General features: G+C 50.6%; 19 non-coding genes across 19 annotated transcripts; all 19 read right to left on the bottom strand.

Annotated features, from left to right (window-relative positions):
- Positions 1-184: 184 nt before the first annotated feature.
- Trnam-cau (transfer RNA methionine (anticodon CAU)) lies at positions 185-257 on the bottom strand. Its single transcript has one exon. It is a non-coding gene; the product is annotated as a tRNA-Met (tRNA).
- A 1,262-nt stretch (positions 258-1,519) lies between these two features.
- On the bottom strand, positions 1,520-1,601 carry Trnas-aga (transfer RNA serine (anticodon AGA)). The gene has a single exon. It is a non-coding gene; the product is annotated as a tRNA-Ser (tRNA).
- A 144-nt stretch (positions 1,602-1,745) lies between these two features.
- Trnak-uuu (transfer RNA lysine (anticodon UUU)) lies at positions 1,746-1,818 on the bottom strand. Its single transcript has one exon. It is a non-coding gene; the product is annotated as a tRNA-Lys (tRNA).
- A 275-nt stretch (positions 1,819-2,093) lies between these two features.
- On the bottom strand, positions 2,094-2,165 carry Trnae-uuc (transfer RNA glutamic acid (anticodon UUC)). Its single transcript has one exon. It is a non-coding gene; the product is annotated as a tRNA-Glu (tRNA).
- A 323-nt stretch (positions 2,166-2,488) lies between these two features.
- Positions 2,489-2,561, bottom strand: Trnam-cau (transfer RNA methionine (anticodon CAU)). The gene has a single exon. It is a non-coding gene; the product is annotated as a tRNA-Met (tRNA).
- A 1,432-nt stretch (positions 2,562-3,993) lies between these two features.
- Positions 3,994-4,075, bottom strand: Trnas-aga (transfer RNA serine (anticodon AGA)). Its single transcript has one exon. It is a non-coding gene; the product is annotated as a tRNA-Ser (tRNA).
- A 144-nt stretch (positions 4,076-4,219) lies between these two features.
- Positions 4,220-4,292, bottom strand: Trnak-uuu (transfer RNA lysine (anticodon UUU)). The gene has a single exon. It is a non-coding gene; the product is annotated as a tRNA-Lys (tRNA).
- Positions 4,293-4,962: 670 nt separating this feature from the next.
- On the bottom strand, positions 4,963-5,035 carry Trnam-cau (transfer RNA methionine (anticodon CAU)). The gene has a single exon. It is a non-coding gene; the product is annotated as a tRNA-Met (tRNA).
- Positions 5,036-6,297: 1,262 nt separating this feature from the next.
- Trnas-aga (transfer RNA serine (anticodon AGA)) lies at positions 6,298-6,379 on the bottom strand. The gene has a single exon. It is a non-coding gene; the product is annotated as a tRNA-Ser (tRNA).
- Positions 6,380-6,523: 144 nt separating this feature from the next.
- On the bottom strand, positions 6,524-6,596 carry Trnak-uuu (transfer RNA lysine (anticodon UUU)). Its single transcript has one exon. It is a non-coding gene; the product is annotated as a tRNA-Lys (tRNA).
- A 274-nt stretch (positions 6,597-6,870) lies between these two features.
- Positions 6,871-6,943, bottom strand: Trnae-uuc (transfer RNA glutamic acid (anticodon UUC)). Its single transcript has one exon. It is a non-coding gene; the product is annotated as a tRNA-Glu (tRNA).
- Positions 6,944-7,266: 323 nt separating this feature from the next.
- On the bottom strand, positions 7,267-7,339 carry Trnam-cau (transfer RNA methionine (anticodon CAU)). The gene has a single exon. It is a non-coding gene; the product is annotated as a tRNA-Met (tRNA).
- Positions 7,340-8,771: 1,432 nt separating this feature from the next.
- Trnas-aga (transfer RNA serine (anticodon AGA)) lies at positions 8,772-8,853 on the bottom strand. The gene has a single exon. It is a non-coding gene; the product is annotated as a tRNA-Ser (tRNA).
- A 144-nt stretch (positions 8,854-8,997) lies between these two features.
- On the bottom strand, positions 8,998-9,070 carry Trnak-uuu (transfer RNA lysine (anticodon UUU)). Its single transcript has one exon. It is a non-coding gene; the product is annotated as a tRNA-Lys (tRNA).
- A 670-nt stretch (positions 9,071-9,740) lies between these two features.
- On the bottom strand, positions 9,741-9,813 carry Trnam-cau (transfer RNA methionine (anticodon CAU)). Its single transcript has one exon. It is a non-coding gene; the product is annotated as a tRNA-Met (tRNA).
- A 1,262-nt stretch (positions 9,814-11,075) lies between these two features.
- On the bottom strand, positions 11,076-11,157 carry Trnas-aga (transfer RNA serine (anticodon AGA)). Its single transcript has one exon. It is a non-coding gene; the product is annotated as a tRNA-Ser (tRNA).
- A 144-nt stretch (positions 11,158-11,301) lies between these two features.
- Positions 11,302-11,374, bottom strand: Trnak-uuu (transfer RNA lysine (anticodon UUU)). Its single transcript has one exon. It is a non-coding gene; the product is annotated as a tRNA-Lys (tRNA).
- A 274-nt stretch (positions 11,375-11,648) lies between these two features.
- Positions 11,649-11,721, bottom strand: Trnae-uuc (transfer RNA glutamic acid (anticodon UUC)). Its single transcript has one exon. It is a non-coding gene; the product is annotated as a tRNA-Glu (tRNA).
- A 323-nt stretch (positions 11,722-12,044) lies between these two features.
- On the bottom strand, positions 12,045-12,117 carry Trnam-cau (transfer RNA methionine (anticodon CAU)). The gene has a single exon. It is a non-coding gene; the product is annotated as a tRNA-Met (tRNA).
- Positions 12,118-13,302: the final 1,185 nt, after the last annotated feature.

Raw genomic sequence — 13,302 nt, 5'->3', positions numbered from 1 at the left:
CTGTGTGCATCGCATTTTGCTTGTAACAGGGGAGGAGAAATATCAAACTTGTTACGTCGTCATAATTGGAAGTAAACATTTTGACGCTGAGGAGTGCACTCCGTGTGGATAACGGACGACAGTTAAGTACGTTCCCTAGCAACAGCAACGCCGTTAATGCAGTCATGATGTACAGAAAATTAAATGCCCCAGGTGAGGATCGAACTCACGACCTTAAGATTATGAGACTTACGCGCTACCTACTGCGCTACCGATGCACGCGGGAGACGACTTCCCAGGAAACTAGCTAAGCCTCACATATTAGAGACAGACAGTTTGCGCTTTCTGAACAATCTGTTGTCTTGCTACACGTACTGTCCCGACTCTCTAGATTAAACTGCAGCCGCAGCTATACAGCTATAAGGTCCTGAGGCTGACGCATCTCAAGCGAGCAATCCGCGTGGCAGCATTGTAGCCAGAAGAGCAAAATAATGCATCCACCGGGAATCGAACCCGGGCCGCCCTCGTGGTGGCCGAGCATTCTACCACTTTTTTTTTGTTGTTCTCATTTTGTTCGTTGCAGTTGTTTGGGGGCGGACGTCCGATGACGCCCGTTCAAGTTCATCGTTGACTCAGTCCTTCATTAGAGGGAGCAGATAACCCTCTGACCGAACACGCTGAGTTATCGTGCCGGCATACCTTAACATTATGAGACTTAGGCACTACCTACTGCGCTACCGAGACACAAACCACAGAGCCACAGATGCTCGACAAGCTATCCATGCAATACGAGCAGCTGTTGGCAGGGAAAGTGGGATTGCCACCCAGCGACGTCGAAAAAAGGGCTAAACTCGCGGAGTCCTCCACTACACTGCCTTAAAAAGACCGCTCATCATTATCGTGTGAGTAACCTTGCGTCAGCGGCGACGAGTCTTGCCCAAAGACGTAGCGTGCTTGGAGGCGCTGCCCGAATGCGTGTGGATGCACCCTCCTACCTCGTAATGCGCCTGCAGCTCCTATAGCCGTGGGCCGCTGCCGGCGGGCGGGAAGCCGACACAGCGCGGCGTTGCGAGCAGCGGCACTGCAGCGGTGTTGTAATTATGAGCATAGTTTCCTTCCAAGCAGTTGATTCGGGTTCGATTCCCGGCCACCGCAAGTGGCGCTAATATTTCCCTATCATTATGTGGGCTCCTGCTGTTAAATTAACGTTTTTTTTTCGTCGTTGCACCACCCAGACCATCCTGTGGGGCGCACTCCGTAAGACTTTTTTATATTCTTCTTTTTGCTTTTTCATCCTATTTTTCCCATTTTTTCGATTTTTAAATTAAGGTTTTGTTTCGTCGTTGCACCACCCAGACCATCCTGTAGTATGTCCCGACTTGTCCCGACTTTTCTCGGCTGACGCGAAAGCTGACGCTTGGAAATCGCGCTTATGTAAAGGACAGGCACTATAAACGGCTGTGAGAGGTGAGGTGTGGCGAGGTACCAAAACGGGATATTTTCTGCTCCTTCTTCCAAAACAAAAAAAGAAAAAAACCAACGCAGTCGGTAGGACTCGAACCTACGCTCCCAGAGGGAATCTGATTTCTAGTCAGACGCCTTAACCACTAGGCCACGACTGCTTGTAGGAGAAACACCCCTCGAAACGTGAAAAACCGAACGGATTGCGTCTGCGCAGAATGTTGACAGGAAACGAAAACCGTGCACTGATTACGGCAGGGCTACTATCGCTATGACACGAGCCATTACGGAAGCGTTAAAATCTTCGCCCGGACAGGGACTTGAACCCTGGACCCTTAGGTTAAAAGCCTAATGCTCTACCGACTGAGCTCTTCGGGCTTGGGCTTGTTGTGGCTGGAGCTGCTTCAAGCAACGTGATTAACTGGAACGTGTGTGAAGGCTTCTGGCGCTACTGGCGACTCCACCGACTTCTCACTGACGCTGGTAGCAGCCCACAGCGGACCAGTGCCTCTTCTCCCTTTATTCCGGTGCTGACAGTAACTGCATCACGTGCCTGCTTTCCCCGATTACGTTCGGTTGAAGCTAAGGAAGAAGGGCAACCAACGACAGTTCGAAGGCCAAAACATAGAGCGTTGTTTGCGCAAACAGTTCCGTTCCGGTACCGGCAATCGAACCCGGGCCTCCTGGGTGAAAGCCAGGTATCCTAACCACTAGACCACACAGAACTTGCTTGAGAACAGTGAGATTTATTCCGTCTCTTCTCGTATTTTGTGCTGAATCTGGACTCAGTGCTGTTCTCTGCTTGCGATCATATCTGCGCCTACAGACCGGCATGGCGCACAGTTCAAAATTGACTGTCCATTGCTGTGTGCATCGCATTTTGCTTGTAACAGGGAAGGAGAAATATCAAACTTGTTACGTCGTCATAATTGGAAGTAAACATTTTGACGCTGAGGAGTGCACTCCGTGTGGATAACGGACGACAGTTAAGCACGTTCCCTAGCAACAGCAACGCCGTTAATGCAGTCATGATGTACAGAAAATTAAATGCCCCAGGTGAGGATCGAACTCACGACCTTAAGATTATGAGACTTACGCGCTACCTACTGCGCTACCGATGCACGCGGGAGACGACTTCCCAGGAAACTAGCTAAGCCTCACATATTAGAGACAGACAGTTTGCGCTTTCTGAACAATCTGTTGTCTTGCTACACGTACTGTCTCGACTCTCTAGATTAAACTGCAGCCGCAGCTATACAGCTATAAGGTCCTGAGGCTGACGCATCTCAAGCGAGCAATCCGCGTGGCAGCATTGTAGCCAGAAGAGCAAAATAATGCATCCACCGGGAATCGAACCCGGGCCGCCCTCGTGGTGGCCGAGCATTCTACCACTTTTTTTTTGTTGTTCTCATTTTGTTCGTTGCAGTTGTTTGGGGGCGGACGTCCGATGACGCCCGTTCAAGTTCATCGTTGACTCAGTCCTTCATTAGAGGGAGCAGATAACCCTCTGACCGAACACGCTGAGTTATCGTGCCGGCATACCTTAACATTATGAGACTTAGGCACTACCTACTGCGCTACCGAGACACAAACCACAGAGCCACAGATGCTCGACAAGCTATCCATGCAATACGAGCAGCTGTTGGCAGGGAAAGTGGGATTGCCACCCAGCGACGTCGAAAAAAGGGCTAAACTCGCGGAGTCCTCCACTACACTGCCTTAAAAAGACCGCTCATCATTATCGTGTGAGTAACCTTGCGTCAGCGGCGACGAGTCTTGCCCAAAGACGTAGCGTGCTTGGAGGCGCTGCCCGAATGCGTGTGGATGCACCCTCCTACCTCGTAATGCGCCTGGAGCTCCTATAGCCGTGGACCGCTGCCGGCGGGCGGGAAGCCGACACAGCGCGGCGTTGCGAGCAGCGGCACTGCAGTGGTGTTGTAATTATGAGCATAGTTTCCTTCCAAGCAGTTGATTCGGGTTCGATTCCCGGCCACCGCAAGTGGCGCTAATATTTCCCTATCATTATGTGGGCTCCTGCTGTTAAATTAACGTTTTTTTTTTCGTCGTTGCACCACCCAGACCATCCTGTGGTATGTCCCGACTTGTCCCGACTTTGCTCGGCTGACGCGAAAGCTGACGCTTGGAAATCGCCCTTATGTAAAGGACAGGCACTATAGACGGCTGTGAGAGGTGAGGTGTGGCGGGTACCAAAACGCGATATTTTCTGCTCCTTCTGCCAAAACAAAAAAAGAAAAAAACCGACGCACTCCGTAAGACTTTTTTATATTCTTCTTTTTGCTTGTTCATCCTATTTTTCCCATTTTTTCGATTTTTAAATTAAGGTTTTGTTTCGTCGTTGCACCACCCAGACCATCCTGTAGTATGTCCCGACTTGTCCCGACTTTTCTCGGCTGACGCGAAAGCTGACGCTTGGAAATCGCCCTTATGTAAAGGACAGGCACTATAAACGGCTGTGAGAGGTGAGGTGTGGCGAGGTACCAAAACGGGATATTTTCTGCTCCTTCTTCCAATACAAAAAAAGAAAAAAACCAACGCAGTCGGTAGGACTCGAACCTACGCTCCCAGAGAGAATCTGATTTCTAGTCAGACGCCTTAACCACTCGGCCACGACTGCTTGTAGGAGAAGCACCCCTCGAAACGTGAAAAACCTAACCGATTGCGTCTGCGCAGAATGTTGACAGGAAACGAAAACCGTGCACTGATTACGGCAGGGCTACTATCGCTATGACACGAGCCATTACGGAAGCGTTAAAATCTTCGCCCGGACAGGGACTTGAACCCTGGACCCTTAGGTTAAAAGCCTAATGCTCTACCGACTGAGCTATTCGGGCTTGGGCTTGTTGTGGCTGGAGCTGCTTCAAGCAACGTGATTAACTGGAACGTGTGTGAAGGCTTCTGGCGCTACTGGCGACTCCACCGACTTCTCACTGAAGCTGGTAGCAGCCCACAGCGGACCAGTGCCTCTTCTCCCTTTATTCCGGTGCTGACAGTAACTGCATCACGTGCCTGCTTTCCCCGATTACGTTCGGTTGAAGCTAAGGAAGAAGGGCAACCAACGACAGTTCGAAGGCCAAAACATAGAGCGTTGTTTGCGCAGACAGTTCCGTTCCGGTACCGGCAATCGAACCCGGCCCTCCTGGGTGAAAGCCAGGTATCCTAACCACTAGACCACACAGAACTTGCTTGAGAACAGTGAGATTTATTCCGTCTCTTCTCGTATTTTGTGCTGAATCTGGACTCAGTGCTGTTCTCTGCTTGCGATCATATCTGCGCCTACAGACCGGCATGGCGCACAGTTCAAAATTGACTGTCCATTGCTGTGTGCATCGCATTTTGCTTGTAACAGGGGAGGAGAAATATCAAACTTGTTACGTCGTCATAATTGGAAGTAAACATTTTGACGCTGAGGAGTGCACTCCGTGTGGATAACGGACGACAGTTAAGTACGTTCCCTAGCAACAGCAACGCCGTTAATGCAGTCATGATGTACAGAAAATTAAATGCCCCAGGTGAGGATCGAACTCACGACCTTAAGATTATGAGACTTACGCGCTACCTACTGCGCTACCGATGCACGCGGGAGACGACTTCCCAGGAAACTAGCTAAGCCTCACATATTAGAGACAGACAGTTTGCGCTTTCTGAACAATCTGTTGTCTTGCTACACGTACTGTCCCGACTCTCTAGATTAAACTGCAGCCGCAGCTATACAGCTATAAGGTCCTGAGGCTGACGCATCTCAAGCGAGCAATCCGCGTGGCAGCATTGTAGCCAGAAGAGCAAAATAATGCATCCACCGGGAATCGAACCCGGGCCGCCCTCGTGGTGGCCGAGCATTCTACCACTTTTTTTTTGTTGTTCTCATTTTGTTCGTTGCAGTTGTTTGGGGGCGGACGTCCGATGACGCCCGTTCAAGTTCATCGTTGACTCAGTCCTTCATTAGAGGGAGCAGATAACCCTCTGACCGAACACGCTGAGTTATCGTGCCGGCATACCTTAACATTATGAGACTTAGGCACTACCTACTGCGCTACCGAGACACAAACCACAGAGCCACAGATGCTCGACAAGCTATCCATGCAATACGAGCAGCTGTTGGCAGGGAAAGTGGGATTGCCACCCAGCGACGTCGAAAAAAGGGCTACACTCGCGGAGTCCTCCACTACACTGCCTTAAAAAGACCGCTCATCATTATCGTGTGAGTAACCTTGCGTCAGCGGCGACGAGTCTTGCCCAAAGACGTAGCGTGCTTGGAGGCGCTGCCCGAATGCGTGTGGATGCACCCTCCTACCTCGTAATGCGCCTGCAGCTCCTATAGCCGTGGGCCGCTGCCGGCGGGCGGGAAGCCGACACAGCGCGGCGTTGCGAGCAGCGGCACTGCAGTGGTGTTGTAATTATGAGCATAGTTTCCTTCCAAGCAGTTGATTCGGGTTCGATTCCCGGCCACCGCAAGTGGCGCTAATATTTCCCTATCATTATGTGGGCTCCTGCTGTTAAATTAACGTTTTTTTTTCGTCGTTGCACCACCCAGACCATCCTGTGGGGCGCACTCCGTAAGACTTTTTTATATTCTTCTTTTTGCTTTTTCATCCTATTTTTCCCATTTTTTCGATTTTTAAATTAAGGTTTTGTTTCGTCGTTGCACCACCCAGACCATCCTGTAGTATGTCCCGACTTGTCCCGACTTTTCTCGGCTGACGCGAAAGCTGACGCTTGGAAATCGCCCTTATGTAAAGGACAGGCACTATAAACGGCTGTGAGAGGTGAGGTGTGGCGAGGTACCAAAACGGGATATTTTCTGCTCCTTCTTCCAAAACAAAAAAAGAAAAAAACCAACGCAGTCGGTAGGACTCGAACCTACGCTCCCAGAGAGAATCTGATTTCTAGTCAGACGCCTTAACCACTCGGCCACGACTGCTTGTAGGAGAAGCACCCCTCGAAACGTGAAAAACCCAACCGATTGCGTCTGCGCAGAATGTTGACAGGAAACGAAAACCGTGCACTGATTACGGCAGGGCTACTATCGCTATGACACGAGCCATTACGGAAGCGTTAAAATCTTCGCCCGGACAGGGACTTGAACCCTGGACCCTTAGGTTAAAAGCCTAATGCTCTACCGACTGAGCTATTCGGGCTTGGGCTTGTTGTGGCTGGAGCTGCTTCAAGCAACGTGATTAACTGGAACGTGTGTGAAGGCTTCTGGCGCTACTGGCGGCTCCACCGACTTCTCACTGACGCTGGTAGCAGCCCACAGCGGACCAGTGCCTCTTCTCCCTTTATTCCGGTGCTGACAGTAACTGCATCACGTGCCTGCTTTCCCCGATTACGTTCGGTTGAAGCTAAGGAAGAAGGGCAACCAACGACAGTTCGAAGGCCAAAACATAGAGCGTTGTTTGCGCAAACAGTTCCATTCCGGTACCGGCAATCGAACCCGGGCCTCCTGGGTGAAAGCCAGGTATCCTAACCACTAGACCACACAGAACTTGCTTGAGAACAGTGAGATTTATTCCGTCTCTTCTCGTATTTTGTGCTGAATCTGGACTCAGTGCTGTTCTCTGCTTGCGATCATATCTGCGCCTACAGACCGGCATGGCGCACAGTTCAAAATTGACTGTCCATTGCTGTGTGCATCGCATTTTGCTTGTAACAGGGGAGGAGAAATATCAAACTTGTTACGTCGTCATAATTGGAAGTAAACATTTTGACGCTGAGGAGTGCACTCCGTGTGGATAACGGACGACAGTTAAGCACGTTCCCTAGCAACAGCAACGCCGTTAATGCAGTCATGATGTACAGAAAATTAAATGCCCCAGGTGAGGATCGAACTCACGACCTTAAGATTATGAGACTTACGCGCTACCTACTGCGCTACCGATGCACGCGGGAGACGACTTCCCAGGAAACTAGCTAAGCCTCACATATTAGAGACAGACAGTTTGCGCTTTCTGAACAATCTGTTGTCTTGCTACACGTACTGTCCCGACTCTCTAGATTAAACTGCAGCCGCAGCTATACAGCTATAAGGTCCTGAGGCTGACGCATCTCAAGCGAGCAATCCGCGTGGCAGCATTGTAGATAGAAGAGCAAAATAATGCATCCACCGGGAATCGAACCCGGGCCGCCCTCGTGGTGGCCGAGCATTCTACCACTTTTTTTTTGTTGTTCTCATTTTGTTCGTTGCAGTTGTTTGGGGGCGGACGTCCGATGACGCCCGTTCAAGTTCATCGTTGACTCAGTCCTTCATTAGAGGGAGCAGATAACCCTCTGACCGAACACGCTGAGTTATCGTGCCGGCATACCTTAACATTATGAGACTTAGGCACTACCTACTGCGCTACCGAGACACAAACCACAGAGCCACAGATGCTCGACAAGCTATCCATGCAATACGAGCAGCTGTTGGCAGGGAAAGTGGGATTGCCACCCAGCGACGTCGAAAAAAGGGCTAAACTCGCGGAGTCCTCCACTACACTGCCTTAAAAAGACCGCTCATCATTATCGTGTGAGTAACCTTGCGTCAGCGGCGACGAGTCTTGCCCAAAGACGTAGCGTGCTTGGAGGCGCTGCCCGAATGCGTGTGGATGCACCCTCCTACCTCGTAATGCGCCTGGAGCTCCTATAGCCGTGGACCGCTGCCGGCGGGCGGGAAGCCGACACAGCGCGGCGTTGCGAGCAGCGGCACTGCAGTGGTGTTGTAATTATGAGCATAGTTTCCTTCCAAGCAGTTGATTCGGGTTCGATTCCCGGCCACCGCAAGTGGCGCTAATATTTCCCTATCATTATGTGGGCTCCTGCTGTTAAATTAACGTTTTTTTTTTCGTCGTTGCACCACCCAGACCATCCTGTGGTATGTCCCGACTTGTCCCGACTTTGCTCGGCTGACGCGAAAGCTGACGCTTGGAAATCGCCCTTATGTAAAGGACAGGCACTATAGACGGCTGTGAGAGGTGAGGTGTGGCGGGTACCAAAACGCGATATTTTCTGCTCCTTCTGCCAAAACAAAAAAAGAAAAAAACCGACGCACTCCGTAAGACTTTTTTATATTCTTCTTTTTGCTTGTTCATCCTATTTTTCCCATTTTTTCGATTTTTAAATTAAGGTTTTGTTTCGTCGTTGCACCACCCAGACCATCCTGTAGTATGTCCCGACTTGTCCCGACTTTTCTCGGCTGACGCGAAAGCTGACGCTTGGAAATCGCCCTTATGTAAAGGACAGGCACTATAAACGGCTGTGAGAGGTGAGGTGTGGCGAGGTACCAAAACGGGATATTTTCTGCTCCTTCTTCCAATACAAAAAAAGAAAAAAACCAACGCAGTCGGTAGGACTCGAACCTACGCTCCCAGAGAGAATCTGATTTCTAGTCAGACGCCTTAACCACTCGGCCACGACTGCTTGTAGGAGAAGCACCCCTCGAAACGTGAAAAACCTAACCGATTGCGTCTGCGCAGAATGTTGACAGGAAACGAAAACCGTGCACTGATTACGGCAGGGCTACTATCGCTATGACACGAGCCATTACGGAAGCGTTAAAATCTTCGCCCGGACAGGGACTTGAACCCTGGACCCTTAGGTTAAAAGCCTAATGCTCTACCGACTGAGCTATTCGGGCTTGGGCTTGTTGTGGCTGGAGCTGCTTCAAGCAACGTGATTAACTGGAACGTGTGTGAAGGCTTCTGGCGCTACTGGCGACTCCACCGACTTCTCACTGAAGCTGGTAGCAGCCCACAGCGGACCAGTGCCTCTTCTCCCTTTATTCCGGTGCTGACAGTAACTGCATCACGTGCCTGCTTTCCCCGATTACGTTCGGTTGAAGCTAAGGAAGAAGGGCAACCAACGACAGTTCGAAGGCCAAAACATAGAGCGTTGTTTGCGCAGACAGTTCCGTTCCGGTACCGGCAATCGAACCCGGCCCTCCTGGGTGAAAGCCAGGTATCCTAACCACTAGACCACACAGAACTTGCTTGAGAACAGTGAGATTTATTCCGTCTCTTCTCGTATTTTGTGCTGAATCTGGACTCAGTGCTGTTCTCTGCTTGCGATCATATCTGCGCCTACAGACCGGCATGGCGCACAGTTCAAAATTGACTGTCCATTGCTGTGTGCATCGCATTTTGCTTGTAACAGGGGAGGAGAAATATCAAACTTGTTACGTCGTCATAATTGGAAGTAAACATTTTGACGCTGAGGAGTGCACTCCGTGTGGATAACGGACGACAGTTAAGTACGTTCCCTAGCAACAGCAACGCCGTTAATGCAGTCATGATGTACAGAAAATTAAATGCCCCAGGTGAGGATCGAACTCACGACCTTAAGATTATGAGACTTACGCGCTACCTACTGCGCTACCGATGCACGCGGGAGACGACTTCCCAGGAAACTAGCTAAGCCTCACATATTAGAGACAGACAGTTTGCGCTTTCTGAACAATCTGTTGTCTTGCTACACGTACTGTCCCGACTCTCTAGATTAAACTGCAGCCGCAGCTATACAGCTATAAGGTCCTGAGGCTGACGCATCTCAAGCGAGCAATCCGCGTGGCAGCATTGTAGCCAGAAGAGCAAAATAATGCATCCACCGGGAATCGAACCCGGGCCGCCCTCGTGGTGGCCGAGCATTCTACCACTTTTTTTTTGTTGTTCTCATTTTGTTCGTTGCAGTTGTTTGGGGGCGGACGTCCGATGACGCCCGTTCAAGTTCATCGTTGACTCAGTCCTTCATTAGAGGGAGCAGATAACCCTCTGACCGAACACGCTGAGTTATCGTGCCGGCATACCTTAACATTATGAGACTTAGGCACTACCTACTGCGCTACCGAGACACAAACCACAGAGCCACAGATGCTCGACAAGCTATCCATGCAATACGAGCAGCTGTTGGCAGGGAAAGTGGGATTGCCACCCAGCGACGTCGAAAAAAGGGCTACACTCGCGGAGTCCTCCACTACACTGCCTTAAAAAGACCGCTCATCATTATCGTGTGAGTAACCTTGCGTCAGCGGCGACGAGTCTTGCCCAAAGACGTAGCGTGCTTGGAGGCGCTGCCCGAATGCGTGTGGATGCACCCTCCTACCTCGTAATGCGCCTGCAGCTCCTATAGCCGTGGGCCGCTGCCGGCGGGCGGGAAGCCGACACAGCGCGGCGTTGCGAGCAGCGGCACTGCAGTGGTGTTGTAATTATGAGCATAGTTTCCTTCCAAGCAGTTGATTCGGGTTCGATTCCCGGCCACCGCAAGTGGCGCTAATATTTCCCTATCATTATGTGGGCTCCTGCTGTTAAATTAACGTTTTTTTTTCGTCGTTGCACCACCCAGACCATCCTGTGGGGCGCACTCCGTAAGACTTTTTTATATTCTTCTTTTTGCTTTTTCATCCTATTTTTCCCATTTTTTCGATTTTTAAATTAAGGTTTTGTTTCGTCGTTGCACCACCCAGACCATCCTGTAGTATGTCCCGACTTGTCCCGACTTTTCTCGGCTGACGCGAAAGCTGACGCTTGGAAATCGCCCTTATGTAAAGGACAGGCACTATAAACGGCTGTGAGAGGTGAGGTGTGGCGAGGTACCAAAACGGGATATTTTCTGCTCCTTCTTCCAAAACAAAAAAAGAAAAAAACCAACGCAGTCGGTAGGACTCGAACCTACGCTCCCAGAGAGAATCTGATTTCTAGTCAGACGCCTTAACCACTCGGCCACGACTGCTTGTAGGAGAAGCACCCCTCGAAACGTGAAAAACCCAACCGATTGCGTCTGCGCAGAATGTTGACAGGAAACGAAAACCGTGCACTGATTACGGCAGGGCTACTATCGCTATGACACGAGCCATTACGGAAGCGTTAAAATCTTCGCCCGGACAGGGACTTGAACCCTGGACCCTTAGGTTAAAAGCCTAATGCTCTACCGACTGAGCTATTCGGGCTTGGGCTTGTTGTGGCTGGAGCTGCTTCAAGCAACGTGATTAACTGGAACGTGTGTGAAGGCTTCTGGCGCTACTGGCGGCTCCACCGACTTCTCACTGACGCTGGTAGCAGCCCACAGCGGACCAGTGCCTCTTCTCCCTTTATTCCGGTGCTGACAGTAACTGCATCACGTGCCTGCTTTCCCCGATTACGTTCGGTTGAAGCTAAGGAAGAAGGGCAACCAACGACAGTTCGAAGGCCAAAACATAGAGCGTTGTTTGCGCAAACAGTTCCATTCCGGTACCGGCAATCGAACCCGGGCCTCCTGGGTGAAAGCCAGGTATCCTAACCACTAGACCACACAGAACTTGCTTGAGAACAGTGAGATTTATTCCGTCTCTTCTCGTATTTTGTGCTGAATCTGGACTCAGTGCTGTTCTCTGCTTGCGATCATATCTGCGCCTACAGACCGGCATGGCGCACAGTTCAAAATTGACTGTCCATTGCTGTGTGCATCGCATTTTGCTTGTAACAGGGGAGGAGAAATATCAAACTTGTTACGTCGTCATAATTGGAAGTAAACATTTTGACGCTGAGGAGTGCACTCCGTGTGGATAACGGACGACAGTTAAGCACGTTCCCTAGCAACAGCAACGCCGTTAATGCAGTCATGATGTACAGAAAATTAAATGCCCCAGGTGAGGATCGAACTCACGACCTTAAGATTATGAGACTTACGCGCTACCTACTGCGCTACCGATGCACGCGGGAGACGACTTCCCAGGAAACTAGCTAAGCCTCACATATTAGAGACAGACAGTTTGCGCTTTCTGAACAATCTGTTGTCTTGCTACACGTACTGTCCCGACTCTCTAGATTAAACTGCAGCCGCAGCTATACAGCTATAAGGTCCTGAGGCTGACGCATCTCAAGCGAGCAATCCGCGTGGCAGCATTGTAGATAGAAGAGCAAAATAATGCATCCACCGGGAATCGAACCCGGGCCGCCCTCGTGGTGGCCGAGCATTCTACCACTTTTTTTTTGTTGTTCTCATTTTGTTCGTTGCAGTTGTTTGGGGGCGGACGTCCGATGACGCCCGTTCAAGTTCATCGTTGACTCAGTCCTTCATTAGAGGGAGCAGATAACCCTCTGACCGAACACGCTGAGTTATCGTGCCGGCATACCTTAACATTATGAGACTTAGGCACTACCTACTGCGCTACCGAGACACAAACCACAGAGCCACAGATGCTCGACAAGCTATCCATGCAATACGAGCAGCTGTTGGCAGGGAAAGTGGGATTGCCACCCAGCGACGTCGAAAAAAGGGCTACACTCGCGGAGTCCTCCACTACACTGCCTTAAAAAGACCGCTCATCATTATCGTGTGAGTAACCTTGCGTCAGCGGCGACGAGTCTTGCCCAAAGACGTAGCGTGCTTGGAGGCGCTGCCCGAATGCGTGTGGATGCACCCTCCTACCTCGTAATGCGCCTGCAGCTCCTATAGCCGTGGGCCGCTGCCGGCGGGCGGGAAGCCGACACAGCGCGGCGTTGCGAGCAGCGGCACTGCAGTGGTGTTGTAATTATGAGCATAGTTTCCTTCCAAGCAGTTGATTCGGGTTCGATTCCCGGCCACCGCAAGTGGCGCTAATATTTCCCTATCATTATGTGGGCTCCTGCTGTTAAATTAACGTTTTTTTTTTCGTCGTTGCACCACCCAGACCATCCTGTGGTATGTCCCGACTTGTCCCGACTTTGCTCGGCTGACGCGAAAGCTGACGCTTGGAAATCGCCCTTATGTAAAGGACAGGCACTATAGACGGCTGTGATAGGTGAGGTGTGGCGGGTACCAAAACGCGATATTTTCTGCTCCTTCTTCCAAAACAAAAAAAGAAAAAAACCGACGCACTCCGTAAGACTTTTTTATATTCTTCTTTTTGCTTTTTCA

The sequence above is a fragment of the Schistocerca gregaria genome, unplaced genomic scaffold (assembly GCF_023897955.1).
Source record: "Schistocerca gregaria isolate iqSchGreg1 unplaced genomic scaffold, iqSchGreg1.2 ptg000359l, whole genome shotgun sequence".
NCBI classification, from domain to species: domain Eukaryota; kingdom Metazoa; phylum Arthropoda; class Insecta; order Orthoptera; family Acrididae; genus Schistocerca; species Schistocerca gregaria.
The sequence above is the reverse complement of the archived record's forward strand: the minus strand, read 5'-3'. Positions and strand labels throughout refer to the sequence as shown.